The 20,884-nt window shown below is 42.3% G+C and overlaps 1 protein-coding gene across 1 annotated transcript in view; it reads left to right on the top strand.

Annotated features, from left to right (window-relative positions):
- The first annotated feature begins 1,698 nt into the window (after positions 1-1,698).
- TAOK1 (TAO kinase 1) overlaps positions 1,699-20,884 on the top strand; it is a 103,785-nt gene continuing 84,599 nt past the window's right edge. The window contains exon 1 of the mRNA XM_043499229.1: positions 1,699-1,964. The gene's annotated coding sequence lies outside the window, so the exon portion shown is untranslated. The remainder of the gene's footprint in view (positions 1,965-20,884) is intronic.

The raw sequence follows: 20,884 nt of genomic DNA on the forward strand, positions 1-20,884 counted from the left end.
CCATTAATTCCAGATAACCACTATTCCTATCCCCCCCCCATGTTTTTACTCAGGATTAAATACTACCTGATAAAAATATAGATGTTGCTTCCTTGAGCACTCTAAATATTTAATTTGGAAAACAGTATGTACTCAACATATTCCTGATTATTGCTGTTATCTGATGGCTATCAAGAAAGGCCTAGGAAATGCAGGTAATTAGGTGTAATCCTCAGTGCCTGTTGGACAGTGTCCCCTGTTGGGGTTTCAAGTACAAGTTAGTTTACAGGGAGTCTCACAGGAAGTTGTGGTTTGGTTTTGTTTTTCTTTTTTTAGCATTATCAACAATGTTTGGTTTGCAACAAATTCCTATTTCACAGCCAAGGTGCCTCAAACTTATATTATTAGTTAATATGTATTGAGCACTTTACAAACTATAGGGGACACAGTCATCTCACAGGATTCAATATTTAGATTTGGTAAAAAACAAACTTTTCCAAACCCAAAGTCCAATAGAACTGTTTCCATTAATTTGCCATTGAAGTGTCAGTATAAATAACTGTTTTCAAACCTTCCCCTAAAACTTGCCCCCATGACTCTGAAAGGGAAATAGACTATAAACACAAATGAAACTGACTTCAGTGATTTTCATTGCTCAATCTGAGAGAGAGAGAAACAAAGAGAGCAATTAAAAAGCATGCATGGGGAAAAGTGAGATGTTTAAATTCCTCTGGTATTAGTTTCAGAGTAGCAGCCGTGTTAGTCTGTATTCGCAAAAAGAAAAGGAGTACTTGTGGCACCTTAGAGACTAACAAATTTATTAGAGCATAAGCTTTCGTGAGCTACAGCTCACTTCATCGGTCCAAATGCATCCGATGAAGTGAGCTGTAGCTCACGAAAGCTTATGCTCTAATAAATTTGTTAGTCTCTAAGGTGCCACAAGTCCTCCTTTTCTTTCCGGTATTAGTGTATAGGAAAAGAAATGCATGTCTCTACAATATGATTTTTAATTAATCCTCACAGAGCACCAATGTGAGATAAGTATTCCCCTCCTATTTTACAGATGGGGAAACTGAGGCAGTGACGTACCCAAGTTCACAAAGGCATAATGACAGGTTTCAGAGTAGCAGCCGTGTTAGTCTGTATTCGCAAAAAGAAAAGGAGGACTTGTGGCACCTTAGAGACTGACACATTTATTAGAGCATAAGCTTTCCTGAGCTACAGCTCGCTTATTAGAGGCAGGATTAGAACTCAGGAGTTCATGCCTCTGCCTCTCCTCTAAGCTAGACCCAGGGCAGTGGCTATTCTGCAATCGCCCAGACTTGGCCAGGGGAGCTGGGGCTTGCGATTTTTAGCTCTCACCTGGGCAGCACCCAGAGAAAGGCAGGTCAGTGTCACATCAGCGCCTATCTCCATAGGACCCCGCCTCTTCTCCGCGCCCACACCCTGCGCCCCCCACGGGCCTCTGCCCACTCTACCCTCCTGCCCCCCGCAGGGCCCCCTCGCGCCTCCCCCCCCCCGTGGGACCCCGCCCGTGTCGCCCCGCGCCCCCAAGGGACCCCGAGTCCCCCCTCCCCACAGCCCCTCTCTCCTCACTCTGCCCCCCCGGCCCCCGCCCGGAGCCGCCTCCCCTCCCGCGGCCGGGAGGCGGCGAAGTCTCGCGAGAGGCGGGCGGGGGCCGCTGGCTGCGGGCGGCGCGGAGCGGAGCGGCGGACGCGGAGCAGCCGGAGCCCGGGAGAGGCGCTGAGGGAGGCGGCACCGAGCCCAGCCCGGCCCGGCCCGGCCCGGCCCGGCGACCCGCTCCGCACCGGGGGCACGGCCGGCCCCGCCCCGCCCCGCGCTCGCTGCGGCCCGGCCCGGGGCTCCCGAGCAGGCGGGGCCCAGGCGGCCTCGGCTCCCCGACCCCTGCCATCTTAGCGGCCGAGCCCGAGCCCGGCCCCGGGCCGCCTGCCGAGCCGAGCCGAGCCGAGCCGAGCCGACGGAGGGTAAGGGCCGGGGGCGCCTGGCGCCGTCACTGCCGGGGGGGGCGGTGTCATTGCCTCGCCGTCGGCGGCCTGGGGGCAGGAGCCCCGGTCCGCGGGAGCGACGGCCCCCGGCTCCCCCTGCGCGCCGCTGCGGTGCTGCGGCAGGCCCGGCCCGGCCCGGGCGCGGTTCCGCCTTTTCCTCCGCGGGTTCCGCACGCCAGGGCCGGCCTGAGCCCGCTCCCACGCAGCCCTCGCCTGCCCGCCGCCGGAGACGGGGCTGGGCCCTGAGCGCGGCCGCGGGCGGGCGGGACGTGGCCGCTGGTTTTCTTTGCACTAGATGGTTTTGTGGCTGCGGCGGCTCGTCTGGCCCAGGCGACTCCGTTCTCGCCGGTCTGTTCCTCCTGGCGTGAGGGGTAACGTGCCCGCCCTCGGGGACAGGCAGGTGCTTTGTTTGTTGGTTTAAATAGCTCGTTTATTCCAGGGATCCTGTTCCATACTGGAGACTTGCTCCTCCCACAGTGGTGAGTTTTTAGGGTAAATACCTTGCTCAGGGCAGATACGGGATTTAGGCGAAAGGGACCTATATAAAGACCTCTTATTGCTTCCCTTCAGCTGTGTCTGTGCTCAGTGACTGTACCCCTCTGTAAAATAACATTTTCCAAACGTTTTAATATGTCAAACCAAAATAGCTAATTGGATCTACATTTCTGAAACCTCTGTGTCAGTAAAAAGAAAAGGAGGACTTGTGGCACCTTAGAGACTAACAAATTTATTAGAGCATAAGCTTTCGTGAGCTACAGCTCACCGTGTTGCTTTTGGTTCTTGCGGGAGTGATTTAGAGATGACTTCTAACCTGATTTGCTGCAAACGTTGTTGGAAATGTTAGGATTCAACCTTATAACAGTAAAAAAAAAAATACAGTAGGTATATTACATATTACAGGCACTCAGACAGCATAGTGGTGGGTGCGGTACAAGAAATGGAAAAGAATAGAATAAGAACTATGTTGTCAAGTGTCAAGATTTAAATATCTTACTGAATATGAAAAAATACCATTAGGTTTGAGACCCTTATTCTGTTTGTTTTCCTAGCAGAGAGCTAGTATTTATTGTGCTTGTATCTCCTGTTTATCATGGCCTGGAGTATTTGATTAGGTGGCATTTTCGTGAATGAGTTGGTTAAATAGCAGTTGCTTTAACTAGCTGAACCAATTGTGACCTTCATCTTTGATGACCACATTTCCAGCGTCTTTATAGCAATTTCTCCATAAAGGCCAGGTTAATGAGATGTTACCTTCAGGTTTGAATTTCATTGATTGGTCAGTATTAATGCTATTTATAGTGAATATATCACATTCTCCTTGTTTTATGTATTTGCATAAAGGTTGTTGTCGTGGAATTTTAAAAAGAAATGTTTCAAAATGCCATTTCTAATGTGCAGTAGTACATCTTGTTGAATACTGTAGTTCAGAAGCTAAAATGTCTGAAGAATAGCTCTAGTGTGTAGTACATCGTAATAGTGAAGACATTATCAAAGCAATGGAAAATCAGGATATATTTTAGTACTGGAGATGTGGATTTGTTTTTACATAGTTTACGATTACAGACTAACCCATCCTATTCCTATGTATGTGATTTCACATATTTCTCTCAAAACAAATTTGAGGTTGCATCTTGATTCCAGTTGTTCCTGTTCCTGTTAACTGTTTTGTAACTTTTTTTGTTTTGTAGCTTTTGTTACTTATGTCCACGGACAAAATAACTATCAACTGATTTGAGCCATCATGTTAGATTGTTCACAACATTGTCCTAGTTTATGCTAGTGTGTTTGCCCCTGGTTTTAGAACCCCCCCCTTCTTGGTATGTATTGCCACAAAAATGGAGATACATTTGAATCCTAAGTTGACATCTGAACTTGAGAGAGTGAATTTTTATTTTGTGTTGTGGCTGTCTCAGTAAGGAGAGATTAATTCTGAAAGTTTTGTTTAAATATATGTAGCTTGTTGGTTCGAATAAGAGTCTAAAGTGAAGTGCCTATAGACAGGTCATTATCAGAGAAGCTAAAATTAAATGACACATGTCGAGGGCCAGATGTTGGGGTCAGAATTATTTATGCCTACAATTATTTAAATCCTAAACTGAACTATTGAAGTAGTGTACTTCACGTCACACCCTCCCTTTAAATTCCATCATAAGCTAACTTTTAAAGAATTTCCTTTAAAAGTTATTTACTCTCTTGTACCCATTTATATAACTTTCATCTTTGTTTTTGCTATAATTCCCCAACGTTTGTTACTTGAATAAAATGTTTTAAACAGAAGTTGTAAGACACCGCTAACTTTTTAGAATTAATGAGATTTTTCAAAGAGAGACAATCAAATATCACGCTGCTGATTACAGTTTTGTAATGTAAGGTCATTTGTCAAATGTCTCCTAATACTGCATTTCCTGCAATGTATATTTTTGGTTAACAGTAGATAAGGTAAGGAATTTGTTTTAAAGATTGTACAGATAGATCATTGCTGTATAGTAAGATTAGTTTCACGATTGACAAAATGTGTGTAGTCTGCATGCATGCATGCCCATGTTTGTTTGATTACTTGCTAATTGCAGTCTATTTTTTTTTTCTACCTCTAAAGCTTCATGTTGTAGTGACTCTTTTTTCCTCAGAAAGGTGTAGTGTCACTCTATCCGCTGCAAGCAGACCATTGCTTCTAAGCCAACCGAATGGACAGTACAGTTCACTTGGAGAATATTTCTGTTGTGTATTTAGCAAACAGTGGAAACCAGCTATTTTATTAAAGAAAAATGGACATTTGGATAGATTTGTCAAACTTAACAAAGACCTGTGGAGAGAGAGTGGCAAATGTCATAGTTTTTTTTTCTTGAAATGTATGTTGATGGCCAGTCAAGTGTACTTAAACATGTAGAAAAAAATTGTCTATTTTAGAATCACATAGGCGTGTATATTGTTACATTCAGGCCCATATTAGAAGCTAAGGATCTTTGTTCAGCTATTTAAGATAGAATATTGTGGTTCATGATCCCATCCCCCAAAATATAAGGGCTAGGGCTAGCCTCATATTTCATAGAGCAGTTTGGTATTAAGCATCATGATATTATCTCCATGGCTCCATAAGACTACCCTAGCAAAGTGGAGAACCCATGTTTAACTCTAGACTTGTTCTTTCATTTCACAAGCCTGCAAGCTCCTGTTTGTACTAGAAAAATCCTCTATTGATGACATCAGAATTCAGTTACAAATAACTCATGGCTTCAAGCAACTATGGTTGAGAATGACTTACCTGCAAGTATTTTCAGAGCCATTTTAATACCCATTATGGGGATTGAAAATGGATTGGCACCGTCTACACTAGTGACCAAATTATTCTCGCTCCTGAATTGACTTGGTGTAGGGAGAACTCCTGGTGGATACAATTTGTCACCCACTGGTTATTTGCTACCAGGTTTAAGTGACTAAAAAGATAACTGAGTAGCAAGGGGTGCTTTAAAGCGCTACTTTCAAAGTTTGTAGAAGGAGTTTTTTTAAAGAGTGTACATTCTCCATTGTGATTTTAAGAGGAGGAGAGACTGGGAAACAAAATGGAAAAATCCCAAGGATAAAAGGGCATAGAACCACTAACCTCCTCCTGCTCAGGCAAAGTGATGGGGAAATTATGTTTTGAAGGGCTAGTAAGCAAAAACAGTTCACCCTGTGAAAATCTATTTGGAGTATAAGGATATAGAATTAGAGTTCAAGTGCATTTTTTAGGAAAAAAGTTTAAAACGCTGAGGGAAAGAGTGTAGATCTGTTTAATCACCATTTTAAACAGCTATATGATATTCTTCTTATTTATGTACTGACATGCAGTGCAGAACACATTAACAGACAGAGGAAGATGCTGTCCCTGTCTCAAGATGCTTATAGTCTGTCAAAGCAGCTCAACGTGTTGGGTGACCCTAAGGAGGTTTCCGAGATCATCTTTTGGGGTGGGGTGGGGAATTGATAATCAGTATCTGAAAGGATGATTTTATTGCCATGGGTTAGCAGTTGAGGGCTTCTTGTAGTAATTTATCAGAATTTGAAACAGTTATTTGTTGTGGGAGTTCCTGAGAAATCTGAGTTTCATAATTCCTGGTTTCTTTGCCAGAAGAAGTGACATCATAACCACTGAAAAAGTAGTTTGAAAATGGCCTAGTCTGTGGTTGTTTTTGTCTACACACAAACCAATGCAGCATCTAACTAAAATTGCTTGAAAAAATGATTTAAACTGGTGTAAATGCTTGTGTGGGCACACTTAAATAGATTTACACTTGTATTGCTTTAGGTTTTTGCCACTGATTTAACTTAACTTTAACTTATATTGATTTAAAAAACAAATCTATGTAAAACAGTACAATTTATTGTCTAGATCGGGACTTAGATTTCTAATGTTCAAACATGTTGGCGTTTAGAGGAAGAATGGTTAGGTTTGGTTTCTAAAACAGAAAAAAAGTACTCTTAGTCCAGAATAGAGCATCCACACACAGTTATTCTGAAATTCTTGTTCCACTTTCAATTTGCATCTACCTTAGGCCTGGTCTACAATAGAAACTTACATCAGTGTAGCTATATCTCTCAGGGGTGTGAAAAAATCCATAACTTTTGAGATGTAGGTATACTGACTTAAACCCCTGTGTAGACAGTGCTAGATTGACTGACAGAAGAATTCTATCCACCTAGCTACTGCTTCTCGGGGGGTGGATTACCTCGACTGATGGGAGAAACGCTCCTATCGGAATAGGCAGTGTCTACGCTGAAGTACTACAGCAGTGGAGTTATAATGTTTTAAGAGCGGTGCATACCTTTAATCTGGAATAATTTTCATGTACAGAAAACCCCTAAAATAGACAGATGGGCTCAACTCGTCACTGAAAGTGACGCTTCATTAATGTGAATGGGCAATAGTTTCTGACTTTTCCTCTGGTATTGTTTGGCTGTAGGCAGTTTTATTTGGGGTTGGGTTAATGGGGCATCAGCACATAATTTTAGATGGTGAACGCTGTCTTCTACAAGAGAAAAAACTAGAAACTGAATTGTATTTTACTTTTTAAAATAAAAGGGAAGTTTAGATTCTGAGGAAAGAAGCAAAAATCAAAAAGATCTAAAGTTATGACACTTGCAGTTTTTCTATGGCTGTGACTTTCCACTGACACTGGCTATAACTATCTACAGCCATGAAGATATTTTTATTATAGTAAGGCATAATGTGCAGGGTGACATGTTCCCCCCCATCCCCTTCACAGGTCTATAAAACTTCTACGTTTGAAGAACATATGAGATAAGTTAAATCTTATTTTAGGGTAGTTTTCTAGTGGTATGCCTGTGAATAGGTTTTGTGAATTTAATTACGCTTTAGCTGTACATCTGTGATGTTAAACCACTTTTAAAAATTCTTCTGGCCATCTTATATGGATTCAGGAGTTTACCTACAGTTCAGTTTGAGACTGAACATCAATGTGTGTTATACTCAAAGCCCTTCATGTTGGGTTTTTATTTTGTTTAAAAATGACTGGGAATTTCAGTGTTGATTCTAAAATTTTAAAAATGGGTGAAAATCGGTATCAAAAATGAAAGGCGGGATGGGGGATGCCCAATACTCATGTAGGCTGGGGGAGGGGTGCCTGGTACACATGGGAGTCAGTGAATGGGGTGGGGAGGGGTGCAGCAGGTGGTGGGGGCCAAGGGGTACCTGGTAATTATGATGGTGCAGTTGAGGAAACCTTCCACTCCCTGTGGGCCTGTTGTTGCAGTGGTCGGGTGGTCTCAACTGCCGGGCTCCCTGCCTATCTTGCTCCCCCATTGCAGAGCAGCAGTTACCAACTGGAAGTTACCCTCCTCTGGGCAAGCGGGCTGTATCGTCTGGCAGAGACTCTATGAGGGGGCAGCTGAGCCACCATCTCTCCTTCTGGGCTGGGGAACCAGGCCTGGGGAGTTCCGTACTTCAAAAATTCAGCTGAAAATTGGGAAAACCTGAAAAATGGCTTTTTTTTTTAAACTTAGGAATTCTGGGGGAAAATTGGGAAAAACCAAAGTGCTTTAGTTATATCATAATTCTTAGAGCACCACCTCAGTGAGTAAAGTAGTCTTCAGCCTCTCCCTTACCTCAACTACTTTAAAAAACTCCTGCCTTTAGTAGCCTGCCTCCACTGGCTGAGCATCAGAAGGCACAACTCTCTCATGGGGCAGATGGGCCGCTGGGACCAGCCCACCTCTTTCTGCTGCTGAATCAACCTTTCCACTCTTCCTTGTTGGTTCCTATAACATTTCTTTCCCACTCCCCAGCCTGGTCTCCTGAGATTACCCACTCTAACTCCTGTTGGTTGCAGACTTGAAGGGATTGGGAACCAGCAGCATGGGAAAGTGGAGCACATGATGAGGGTGGAAAGAAGAAGGGCTGGGGTCTTGCATCAGGGAAATAGTTTAGCTAGGTTCTTCTCAGCATCCGTAAACCCTTCTTCCCTGGCATAGTGCCACTCCATGGCAACAGCAAACCGTGGGCTGTTAGCCTACTCGGCAAGAGTTAAATTGCATTAGAGCTTCTTGTAGGGATCTCCATTTACACAGTATTAGGCATGTTGGCTTATCACTGTTTTCCCTCCCCTTTCTCAGAATATAATGCTGCTCTCTCTCTTCAGTCCTCTCTTAATTGTTGACTATTCCACCCTCAAGCCCAAGAGAGCAGGAGGAAGGTTATTTGTGGAGTTTGTTCTAATGCTGCTTCACAGACAGGCCATTGGAGTACAGCGAAAGGCTTGGAGTACAGTGAGAGCTGCGGTATCTCTTCCCCTGGGAAGCCATACTTTACTGGGGCTTCTGAAGTTGGGTCTCGGGGCAGTACAACATGCTTTCTCTTCAGTATTAGACTGGGTTGTAGTTGTCACTGACATTAACTCCTACTTCACACTTCCTCCCCCAGAGAAACATAAACCAGTCTGAGAAAGGAGGTTGTTGGTACTGTAGGGGATATTACTCTATTGAGACTTGAATGTCACTGGCTTTTCCTCCTCTTCTACAAATACATATTGCTTTTGTACTTCCTGGTTGTGTAAAGTATATGCTTTGGTCTCTCAGGGCTAGTCTACACTGACGATGCTAAAGCACTGGTGTGGCAGCGCTTTAACATGCCTTGTGTAGTCGCGGCGCAGCGCTGGGAGAGAGACCGCTCTAAAAAAACCCACCTCAACAAGGGGCAGAGCTCCCAGCACTCAGAGCACCATTCACTGTTCCCAGTGCTGGGGCACTGTTTACACTGGCACTTTACAATGCTGCAACCTTGCTGCACTCATGGGCGGTGTTTTTTCACACCCCTGACTGAGAAAGTTGCAGCGCTGTTAATTGCCAGTGTAGACAAGCCCTCAACCTCTGTCTATTCTGGAAAGCAACTGAGTTTAATAACAGTTAAAATCATTGGTGGATCATCCATGCTTTTGATGGGACTGAATGATGTTAAATGTGTACCAGAATTGTGCTTTGACTTTGGTAGTAGTGACCTGATGCAAGCATTGAAATCCATTTATAACATGATTGGCCAAGTCCACGTAGACAGGATGACTGTATAAATTTTAATATGTTAAGTAAAACACAAGATGAATGCATAACAATAAGCTCATCACATGATTTCCAACTACTGTAACCCTTATTTTCCCATACCTCTTACCCCAACCTTTGTCAGTCACCATTGCTGTATTAGATTTAATTTAAGGCTTGTGTATGTTAGGGAATTTTGCACTGGTGTTGCTTCACTAGTGTAATCCTCTTGCAATGTAAATATGTTGCATTGGAATGCATATGTTATCGGGGATAAATTGCACTGGTGCAGTGTGTCTATGGCAGAGGTTGCAGCACTGTAGCTGCACTTATGCAAAAATTCCTAGTGTAGACAAGCCTGTAGATTAAGCTGCTTGTGGGAATTTGACATTAAAACAGATTCATGTAAAGCAAACCTTGGTGGTTCAGAGACAATGCCTTGTCAAGAACAGTAACCTCCATTTATACTCATAATTGTTAAAAAGGGGGGGAAGAGAGAGGGTTTTTACCCAGGGAAATGTCTTAGGAGGCTAGAATCCCCAATCCTCTGGCTGCTGGAAGAGGAAGGAGCTATCTCTCAGAAATGGACCTGATTTTTATCAGCGTCACTGCTTCCTGAAGGCTTCTAATTAGCTTTGTTGAGACTGCCCAGAGTCTTGTTCATGACTTTTTTTGCTGCTTGGGGAAAAAACTATGCACAGGGCTGTAGGTACTGGGACTGACAGTGTGCAGATTCAGGAAGATGTCACTGCATACATTGACATTTCACTATTGTAAAGGATAGAAACCTCCCCCCCTTTTTTGGGGGTAAAAGGAGAATTAATTTTGGCAGAAATTGAAGTCTTAGAGCCCACTTTAGGAATTGCCCTATGGGATCAGATCTGTGGTTCATCTAGTCCAGTATTTTATCTCTAACGGTGGCCAGCACCAGATGCTTCAGAGCAAGATGTAAGGAACCCTGCATTGGACAGATGTGGGATAATCTGCTCCTTATGAAGGTTTCATTCTAACCCCTAATACTCAAAGATTGGTTTAAGCCCTGAAGCATGAAGCCAGAGAAAGTTTTATACTTGCCTCTGGAAAGTAGGCAGTGGATTTTTCAGGTGCTTAGTGGAGCACCATGAACATCTATGAGACTCTAAAGAGCATAAGATGCTAAAACAAAAATGTGAATGTAGTGAATCTAGTGTATATTCTTAAGAGTATTTTACTATTTACTAATAGTTAACCTTTCGTGGTGTTCTAATTAGCATGAGGCTATGTCCACTAGAATTCTTTTCTTAAAATTTCCCACTATGGCTTACTGCCAGTGCAGCTCTGCCAATGGTAGTGCTAGTGTAGACTGGCTCCTGACATTTCAACTGCTTTATTTTTTATGGTAGTTAAATGACGGCAACTGGTCTGTGCTAGTGCTTGTACCCCCGGCACAGCTGCATTGGTGGTAGTCACGAGTGAGAAATTCTAGTGTATGTAAGGCTGAAGAGTGTGTGTACACAACTATTACCCCCTAGTGTCGGTGCAGTTACAGCATTGTAAAGGTGCTTATGTTGGAATATTTTATTCCTGTAAGGAAAGAGGAATGATCTGTACTGGTATAAGCCTTTGTTGATTTGGGCAAGTTTTATTGGTCATACAAGTAGTTATACCAGTATAAATTCCTATGTGGACACTCTGAGGACTGGTCTACACTAGAAATTTTAGCCAGTATAGTAATGTCAGTTAGAGTTGTGATTTTTTTTTTGAAGAGTATTTCTATACTGGCAAAACTCTAGTGTAGACTAGTTATACCAGGAAAAATTTGCTTCTGCTGGTATACTAACCTGTGAAGAGTAGTTGCCACAGCAGGCAGTGGTGAATATACATGGCCATACATGATGACTGTTTACTTTCTTTTTCATTTGGGATTGTAAACTGTGATTCACCCTCTTAACAGTACTAGTACAAAATTAACCTCGTGTTTTTGTTTGCACTTCAATTTTAACTGCTGTTTTGTATACAATAAAATTCTGACTTTCCAAAAATAGAACATCTCTATTAATTCACACTAACCATTGCAGAATACGTAGTGGAAGGCTAAGACCCACCCAATATATAATCTAATGTACACTATTTTATGAAAGCAACAGAGAGCTCCATTGTGGCTGACTGTTAAAATGCTCTTTTAAAGCCTCCCTCAGCTGCACATCTCCGCAGTTGGCTCATCTAATAGACCTTGTGTCTGGCTGGTCACATTCAGCAGAGTGCTGCTCAACCTCGCCTCTCCATCCTGGTGGGAGCTTTTCCCCCTTCAATTCACAGATGTATGGAGTACACAACATGCAGCTATAACCAGTAGGTATTTTTCTCGCTGAGATCTGGTCTAGTGAGTAAGCAATGCCAACAATCTACCAAAAGCTCGTTCAGCTGATGTTCTGCACTCACTGAGCCAGTAGCTGAATCTTTCTTTGGTGGTGTTGAGGTGGCCAGTGTATGGCTTCATGAGCCAGCAAAGCAAGGGGTAGGCTGGGTCCCCCAGAATCATTACTGGCAGTTCAACATCACTAGTGGTAATCCATTGGTCAGGAAAGAAAGTCCTGGCTTGCAGCTTTTTGAAAAGTCCCGTGTTCTTAGAGATGCAAGCATCAGGCACCTTCCCTGACCAGCCTACATTGTTATCAATGAGGCATCCCTGGTGGCCCACTAGCACTTACATAACTGTAGAAAAGTAGCCCTTTCTGTTGTTGTACTCTGTGGTGTAAGGTGGTCTGGTGTCAAAATAGGGGTATGCAATGCCCCACCACAGTTTGGGAACCCCATTGCTGCAGTTCCATCCACTGTTCCTTGTATGTTGCTGAGAATGACATACCTGGTAGCAGCAGACATTTAATGGCCTTAAACTAGTGGTGGGCAACCTGCAGCCCACGCACATGCCTGTCAGGGTAATCCGCTGGTGAGCCGCAAGACAGTTTGTTTACGTCGACTGTCTGAAGGCACGGCCGCCCGCAGCTGCCAGTGCCCGCAGTTCGCAAAGGACAGTCAGCTCTATAATTCAGGAAGCTATCTATATGGATTGCTGAGAGCATATGGAGGTGAACCTTTCCCCAGTCATTTCACATCATCCTTGTGACTATTTCCTTGCTCATTCTTCTGCTGTAGGTTCCACCCTAATTATTATCAGTGAACGTTAAGGTTTTGGTTTTGACTTAAGGCTGGTCTACACATAGTTATTTCTGTGTAGACTGTGCTAATATACGCACCTTTATACTGATATAACTATGTCCACTCTAAGGGCTCTACTACTTAACTATAACACTTTCTAAACTGATGTAATGAAAACAGTACAAAACCTGTGTGTAGATCAGCCCTTAAAAGCCCTGAATGGCTTAGGACCTACTTCTTTGTGAGAATTCTTTTGCCATGTACTATACTGCCACATTGGCATTCAGTGGAGATGCTTATGACCTGTGGGTATAAAGGTCAGCAAGCTGTTTCTGTGAGGGTCTCTCAACTTTGGAACTGACACTACCCTCTATGGTTTGAAATAGCCTACATTTGTTGACTTTCACTCCGTTTCAAGGCCCATCTGTTTATCCAGGCTTTTGGGAAGGGAGGGTTGTGATAAGGGCTGGTGTTTGTGGCAATGAGGTGGTGTTTGAGTTTTGAGTCTATCTATCAGTTTATTTTTTGGTTTTGAGGTAAGGGGCATCTGCTGGTTCAGTTTTTTCTTCCTTGCATATGATTTTGTTTTGTTTTGTTTTTTAACAAAACTCCTGGCATCCAAGGTGAGCTATACACCACCTCTGAACCCTGCTACCAGCTGTGGGTATATAAATCTGTAATTGCATTGTTGTCTGAGACTCACCAGTTGTCATGCCAGCATTTCTGGTGGGAGAGCACAATGGAAGGAGTAGCCCTAGGACTAGGAAGTTGCGGGCTGATGAGGGAGAGAGTCTACCCTGCAACCTCTGTTTATAATCCTTTTCCTGGGTTAGTTTCAAACAATAGATGCTTGTTTGGTTGATCCTGTCACTGTAATATGGCGTCTAACTTAATAACAAGACTGAATTTGTTTTGCCCTGTTGAGAAATAAAATGTATTATGACCTCACAGAAATATTAGCCTGACTGAAGCAGGCAGCCAGCTAAATCAGCCAGCAGATGATTGGTTAGCTTGTATGTCTGATGGAGATGACAAATTATATTTAAATTTAAAAAAAAAAAATCTGGACTCATCATGCTTTTCAAGCAGCTACTTCGGTAAGTTTTTGGTTTGTTTTTTTTATCCTTCTCTTCCCTCCTTCCACCTTTCCTGCTTTTGTTTTTAGCTCTCACTTGTTGCATTTTGTTTCAAATTCGATTGTAAGATATTCGGGGCAAGGAGCATGTTGATCCCTTTGTTTGCATAGTGGCCAGCACAGTGAGGCCCAGTCCTGATTGGGGCCTTCTAACACTAACACAATAAACATAATTCTAAGTAATTTAGCATTTAGAACCTTTTCCATTCAGCTTTCCACTCACATTAGTCTGTCAGTTTGAAGTATTACATTAACTACAAGTCTGCTTGTAATATGGTGTAATCAGTTTGCATACTTCAACAGACAGAGAGAACCCCCTCCTGCTGAATACAGGCAAAGTATGAAATCGTCTTCTCTACAGAAAACATACTTGCCTCTCTGGTGTATAATTTGTTTTTATGCCTACCATTCAGGAACCTCTCTGTTGTTCATGTTGTATAGTCTATAGGCTCTCCTAGAAAGGTGTTCTTCAAAATAACTGCATCTTATGAAAAACTTATTTCCATGGAGCCTTTAAGTAAAAGGGATTTCAGATCTCTACTAATTTCAGCTTGCTTAGTTTTGCTGCATCTTATTACATTTTGGTTGCAGTAAAAGCCTCTCACTTATTAAAAAAAAAAAAACAAACCAACCCCAAAATCAAGAATATATTACTGTAAATAAACTGCGGTTATTATGCGATATTAAAGGTGGCTGCATGGGTAAATAATGGTTATGTGCCTTTTTATTTTTTCCTGCTTTATGAAGAAAATCTGAAATATTTTTTAAAAAATTTGTTTTCTCTTAGGAATATCATGTCTTGTCTTCCCTGTTTTTGCTGAGAGATTTCTTGGAGGGCCAGAGGGCTGGAGTGGGAATTTTTCTCCCAAGTGTGTCTCAGATGTTTTAGTTATACAGGTGTTAACAAAAGCAAGCAAACCAAGAGTTTTAAATTATTGGACGATGAGCCCCTTCCCCTCTCAGTTGCTCAAGTTTTTCTTTCTTTGTGCTTGTGGTGTTGTGGTTATACTCATTCTCCAGTTCAGTGTCTTCCAGGAAAACAGAGGAGACAAGATCTGAATTTCTAATGTGAAAAATGAGCGCCCTGACTGCTCTTCCTCCCCCTCTCTGATTTTTTGTGCGAAGAAAGCTGTCTGGTTTACTTTACACGGTATGGCTTTAGTAGAAAGCAGACAAGCACATATCTATTTTACTTGCCATTTATGCTATTCTTAAAAATAAAAGTATATGTAAGGTTTTTCTCCTGCAGTGTATGCTGCATATCTTATATATTGTGATGTACATCAGAGCTTAGATGTGACTGGCGACTGGTGCAGGCACTTTACAAATACCTAGCCATTCTTTTTTGTACATAGGGGTTATTTTTTTTTCTTTATAAGTATGTGTCCCCCTCTTTATGCTACTATTTATTTGGAGGTATTTTAATAAGCACCATGTAATGGTGCATTGTTACTCTTACGTCAGTTTCTACCAGAGGACACCGTAGATGTTTATATAAAAATCGTGGTAGTACTAACAGTGCCATTCCACCAAGATTACTCTTGGGTCCTGGCCAGATTCAGGGGAGCAGCCAAAACTAACAACCTGCCTGAAGGTGAGAAAAAATCAGCCTGCGTATGTCCTAAGAAATGTAACATAAGACTGTACCTAATTTGGCTCCAACACTTCTTCCCATCTCTGGGAGGAGCACTATATTAGCTTAGCAGTAGCTGGCTTTGTGGAGGTAGTTCTTTGATTATATTTGCATGTGATGTCTCTTCTGCTATAGATAATTCTGTTCTTCTAGAACCAGAGTTCTTAGAACTATTGTACTAGTTTCTGTAGTCTCTTTGGATCATAGCATCCTCTAACATCTTTGCCAAATCATCTTCAAAGAAGCTGTTTCTTGGAGCTGTGTAAGTGGCTAGTGATTAACAATGCCAGCTTCCTGATGCAAACTGCTGTCATTGGTAATATTAAAAAATAGATTTTTGGTCTCTGAGAAATCATCTAGCTGTAATAAGGGCAACTGGGCAGCAAGCAACATTAGAGATGATGTTCCTTCCCTGTAACTTTCAGGAACCTTACTTTGTTCTTGGATGTTCTTTACAGTTTGCCTTCAGAAAATAAATGTTTCTTGGCACTGAAAGTTGAATTCTCAGTTCCTCTGTATCCATCTGGGCACATGGGTTGGCTGCATGTTTTATTAGGGGGCAATTTCCGACATTTTTCTGGTCAGTTGTCAGGGCAGCATCTCATTTTCTACCTAACGTGTCAGGAAGTTCTACTTTTTCTCTCATCGTACATCCAAAAATTTTATAAAGTGGGCACCTGACATTCCCTATTAACAGCTGGCCAATAGATCCTTTCTTAATAAAGGAAATGTTCCTTGAAACCTACATATTTTTTTCTGTGTCTGTTCCTGCTGGAAAGCATAAGCATAATCTGTTCTTCTGAACTTCCATAAGAACAGAGGCATCAAATTGCCAGGTATGAAATTATTCTTCTTGTTCAGTTGTGGGTGGTGGGCAGGAGGTGGGGGCGTGGATAGGACGATCAGAGGGTGGGGAACAGGGTTGGATGGGGCAGGGGTCCCGGGGGGCAGTCAGGAAGGAGAGGGGGGTTGGATGGGGCAGGGGTCCCGGGGGGAAGTCAGGAAGAGAGGGGGGTTGGATGGGGCAGGGGTCCCGGGGGACAGTCGGGGGGGTGTCCGTGCGTGGTCAGGGGACAGGGAGCAGGGGGCGGTGGATGGGGTAGGAGTCCTGGGGGGGACCATCAGGGGACGGGGGGGTTGGATGGGGCAGGAGTCCCGAGGGGAGCCACCAGGGGGCGAGGGGGGGCGTCGGCTAGGAAGCGGGGGCCAGGCCACGCCTGGCTGTTTGGGGGGAGACAGCCTCCCCTAACCGGCCCTCCATACAATTTGGAAACCCGATTTGGCCCTGAGGCCAAAAAGTTTGCCCTTCCCTGGTCTAAGCTCTTATTAAAAATCTGTCTTATTCTCAGAATGTCATCTGCTTTCATAAATAAAATATATTGTCATAGTAAAGGTGTTTTGTAGTTAAAATGTTGCATTCTACTTAGTCAACATTTAATTTGCCTGTATTTCAAACTCTTGTCTTCTGCTAAATTAGGTCCCAGTCCTGCATACGTTTGCTCAAATGTGCAATTTTACTGTCATGAGAAGTTCTATATCAGAATTAAATTGGACTAGTCATGTGAGTAGAGTTATCTACATGCTTAAGCGTCTGCAGGATTTGTGTCCTTAGTAATCAAACAGAATATTAGTCAGGGACCTGTATATTACTCTGTGATCCCAAGGCCATAAAATTTGGTGCGGAATCTACGTTTTTCTGCAGAAATATGCATCACAATCTCACCTTTAATTAAAAAAATAAAATAAAAAGAACTCTGTTCCTTATATTTGTGAAAAATCAGCTGGTTCATGTTTTATTATTTAGCCAATGCAGAACTGTCTTCCTGAATCTGTGGACAACTTGAAACAATAGCTCTGAGAAGTCTCATCTTCTCCGTCCATATCAGTGGGATATGGACTCTGAAACTGAAAGCTGGCGATTTGCATATCTGTATTAGTTATGTCACTGCTGATTATTTAGCATACATACAATTACTTTTTACATCCCATAATCCCAAATTGCCTCCTACTCCATCTCGGTTGCCAAAAGCCCCAGCTACAAGAACTTTCTTGGGCCTCCCATGATGATAACTTCTTTGATGCAGTCGTGCAGAGCCAATATAAAAATTTATGGCTGGTTGAAATGTAAAAATTTGGGAGCAGCAGAAAAACTGAATTTAGTATCAATGACTAACCCCAGGATACCATCCTGATTGTTTTATTTTTATATTTAATTCAAGAAAACCCTCAAATTTTAGAATTTAAATGAAGTTGCTGCAGAATTTCCTGCCTTCCACACCAGAGTGCCACAAAATTTAGGTTCAGCTTGCAGTAGGAACCGGAAGGTCTTGATGGTAATTATGGTAGATGTTCAAATACCCTGGTGAGGACGCTATATAAATAACCGGACAGACAGACTGGATGGATGGTAAGGAAGCTATTAATAGTAAAGCATCCAACTTCGCATGCATTCTTTCCCCTTTACACACAGGGAAGCTGTGCTAGGCAGTGCAGGGAAACTGAAGGATATAAGGCAGGGGTGGCCAACCTGAGTCTGAGAAGGAGCCAGAATTTACCAATGTACATTGCCAAAGAGCAACAGTAATACGTCAGCAGCCCTGCCGATCAGCGCCTCCCACGCCCTCCCTGCACCTCCTGATCAGCTGTTTCGTGGCATGCAGGAGACTCTGGGAGAGAAGGGGGGAGCAAGGGCATGGCAGGCTATGGGGAGGGAGCGGGAAGAGGTGGAGTGGGGGCAGGGCCGGTGGCAGAAGAGGGGTTGAGCATTTGAACACTGCCTGGTCCATTGGAAAGATGGCACCAGTATCTCCATCCCCAGAGTCGGTGCCTATACAAGGAGCCACATATTAACTTCTAAAGAGCTGCATGTGGCTCTGGAGCCACCGGTTGGCCACGCCTGACGCAAGGGAAGGGTGATATATTGCCCTTTCTGGCCTGAACGATTAGCCAATGTTTGGTGCCTTGCCAGGTTATGACTGTTAGAAAAAAAAAATTGATGATACAAGTCAAGTATTTCTTTGATGCAGTCCTGTTTGTTAGCAAAGAATGTCTACAAAGTCCTGTTTCCCTGAACACAATAGAAACAAACGGCAGCGGACAGTTTCCTTGCTTACAGTTTCCAAGTCTGCCCCTCCATCAAGTCCTCTGCTCCAAGAAATTCTGTCCTTCTGCTCTCTCTCATGACCACTTTCCGTTGTTTCTCTCACTGTGTGCTGGCTTTTTTTGTTGCGTTTTCTCTCTCTCTCCAGAAACAATCCCCTAGCTTCTGTGTTGGCAATCAATCTAGGGAAACTCCTCAGACTACATAACATCGTTCTGTTCAGACTTTGCCATATGGTCAATTGCCTTGGGCGGCAGCTTCTATTGTTTCCAGCTACTTTATTCCATAAATGGGCTTACTTGCTCCATTCATTTAGTCTGAAAGAAGGGTGGTTAGCACATCCATCAGCTTTAACCACATCTGTGATAGCTAAAATATGGTTGTGCTGGAAGGTAGTAATGGCTATTTTCTATGCAACATGTTCTGTTAATATATCACTCCAAGGCCATGGCTACACAAGAGAAATGACCCACTTCTGACAGTGCTTATCAACACTGCTTCCTCCACCTGTACCCAAAAGCTGGAGTTGAAAACGGTCTAAATGCTAGTATAGACATGACAGCACTGTTTTCAGCATATATAGAAAGGCTGATTGAGAGCACATTCCACAAGGACTCAATCAAGCTTTCTTTAAAGGTGATGAAAACTGTTTGTCCCATCTATCCTAGCAGTGAAATACTTTTCATACCAACTGATGGTGGGAGAAGAGGTAGTTGCTGATGTTCATTTACTTCATTTTCTTGTGTATGGGGCCAGAGATCTGCTGGATTGAGAGATTCTGTTCACCAGGTCTTGTGTACAAAAAGTGCATATGAAATACACGGGCTCCTGGTGTGTGCTATTAGAAGACGGTGATGTCTTACAATTGCAGTGTGGCAAATGTAATAGAATTCAAGACGGTTGTGTTTCTATCTTAGCTGGAATTACCTTTTTCTAATTTAAAATCCTGTAAAAATTGGTTGTGTGTGTTAGGATAACTTAAGTTCTTCGTTTATAAATTTATGCCAGACAAAAGATCTCTGTACACTTGTGTGGGACATAATTCCTTCCAACCAGTTTCTTACAATTTGAAGAATCAGTGTAAAAGAAAATAATTTTTGAAAATGTTTCCAAGGCATCTTTGGCCTATCCACACTGGAACTTTAAAGTGTGCTAGTACCTGTTTTATTGGACATTGTGTTTAAACTTTTTTTTTTTTCCCCCAAACAAATCCCTCTAGTGTAGATTGAGACCTTCATCTTTTGTTCCATATTTGCTGGATAAGGATTTAATATACCAAAATAAGAAAAAGACTAGATAATCTTCTCACTGAAAACCTGCAACACACTTTAAAAAACCACAGTTGATGCATTCATTTGTGTTAATTTATCACAGCACATTCAAAAATATCTTAAACTATCTTCTTAGCTGAGAGGAAGTTAAGCACTGACATACAAAAGTCTCTGATTTGATTAGTATTTTAGCAAACCTTCTGCAAGAAGAGATGATAAATTTACCGAGTATATTGCATTGAAAGTAATTTTACTCTTCAGTTTTATAAGTATTTGCAGGTGTTGCTATAAAAAGAACCTGCAAGTTTTGATCATAATTTTGACTTTCATTGATGTTTCTTACCCCCATGTAATTTGCCCATCATTGTGATATTCAGACTTCCTATTTTTAAATGTAATAGGGCTGTCAAGTGATTAAAAAAAATCGTGATTAATAGCACAATTAATCACAGTGTGAAACAATAATAGAATACCATTTATTTAAATATTTTGGATGTTTTTTACATTTTCCAATATATTGATTTCAATTACAACACAGAATACAAAGTGTACAGTGCTCACTTTCTATTTATTTTTAATACAAATGCACTGTAAAAAACAAAAGAAATAATATATTTCAATTCACCTAATACAGGTACTGTTGTGCAATCTCTTTATCATGAAAGTTGAATTTACATATGTTGAACTATATACAAAAAATAACTGCGTTCAAATATAAAACAATGTAAAACTTTAGAACCTACGAGTCCACTCGGTCCTAGTTCAGCCAATCACTTAGACAAATGAGATTGGTTACATTTGCAGGAGATAATGCTGCTGGTTCGCATGGCACTGTTGTAATTGGCATAGCAAGATATTTACATGCCAGATGTGCTAAAGATTCATATGTCCCTTCATTCTTCAATCACCATTCCAGAGGATATGCATCCATGCTGATGATGGGTTCTGCTCGATAACAGTCCAAAGCAGAGCAGAACGATGCATGTTCATTTTCATCATCTGACTCAGATGCCACCAGCAGAAGGCTGATTTTATTTATTTGGTGGTTCAAGTTCTGTAATTTCCGCATCGGAATGTTGCTCTTTTAAGACTTCT

The sequence above is a fragment of the Dermochelys coriacea genome, chromosome 17, assembly GCF_009764565.3.
Source record: "Dermochelys coriacea isolate rDerCor1 chromosome 17, rDerCor1.pri.v4, whole genome shotgun sequence".
Lineage (NCBI taxonomy): Eukaryota > Metazoa > Chordata > Testudines > Dermochelyidae > Dermochelys > Dermochelys coriacea.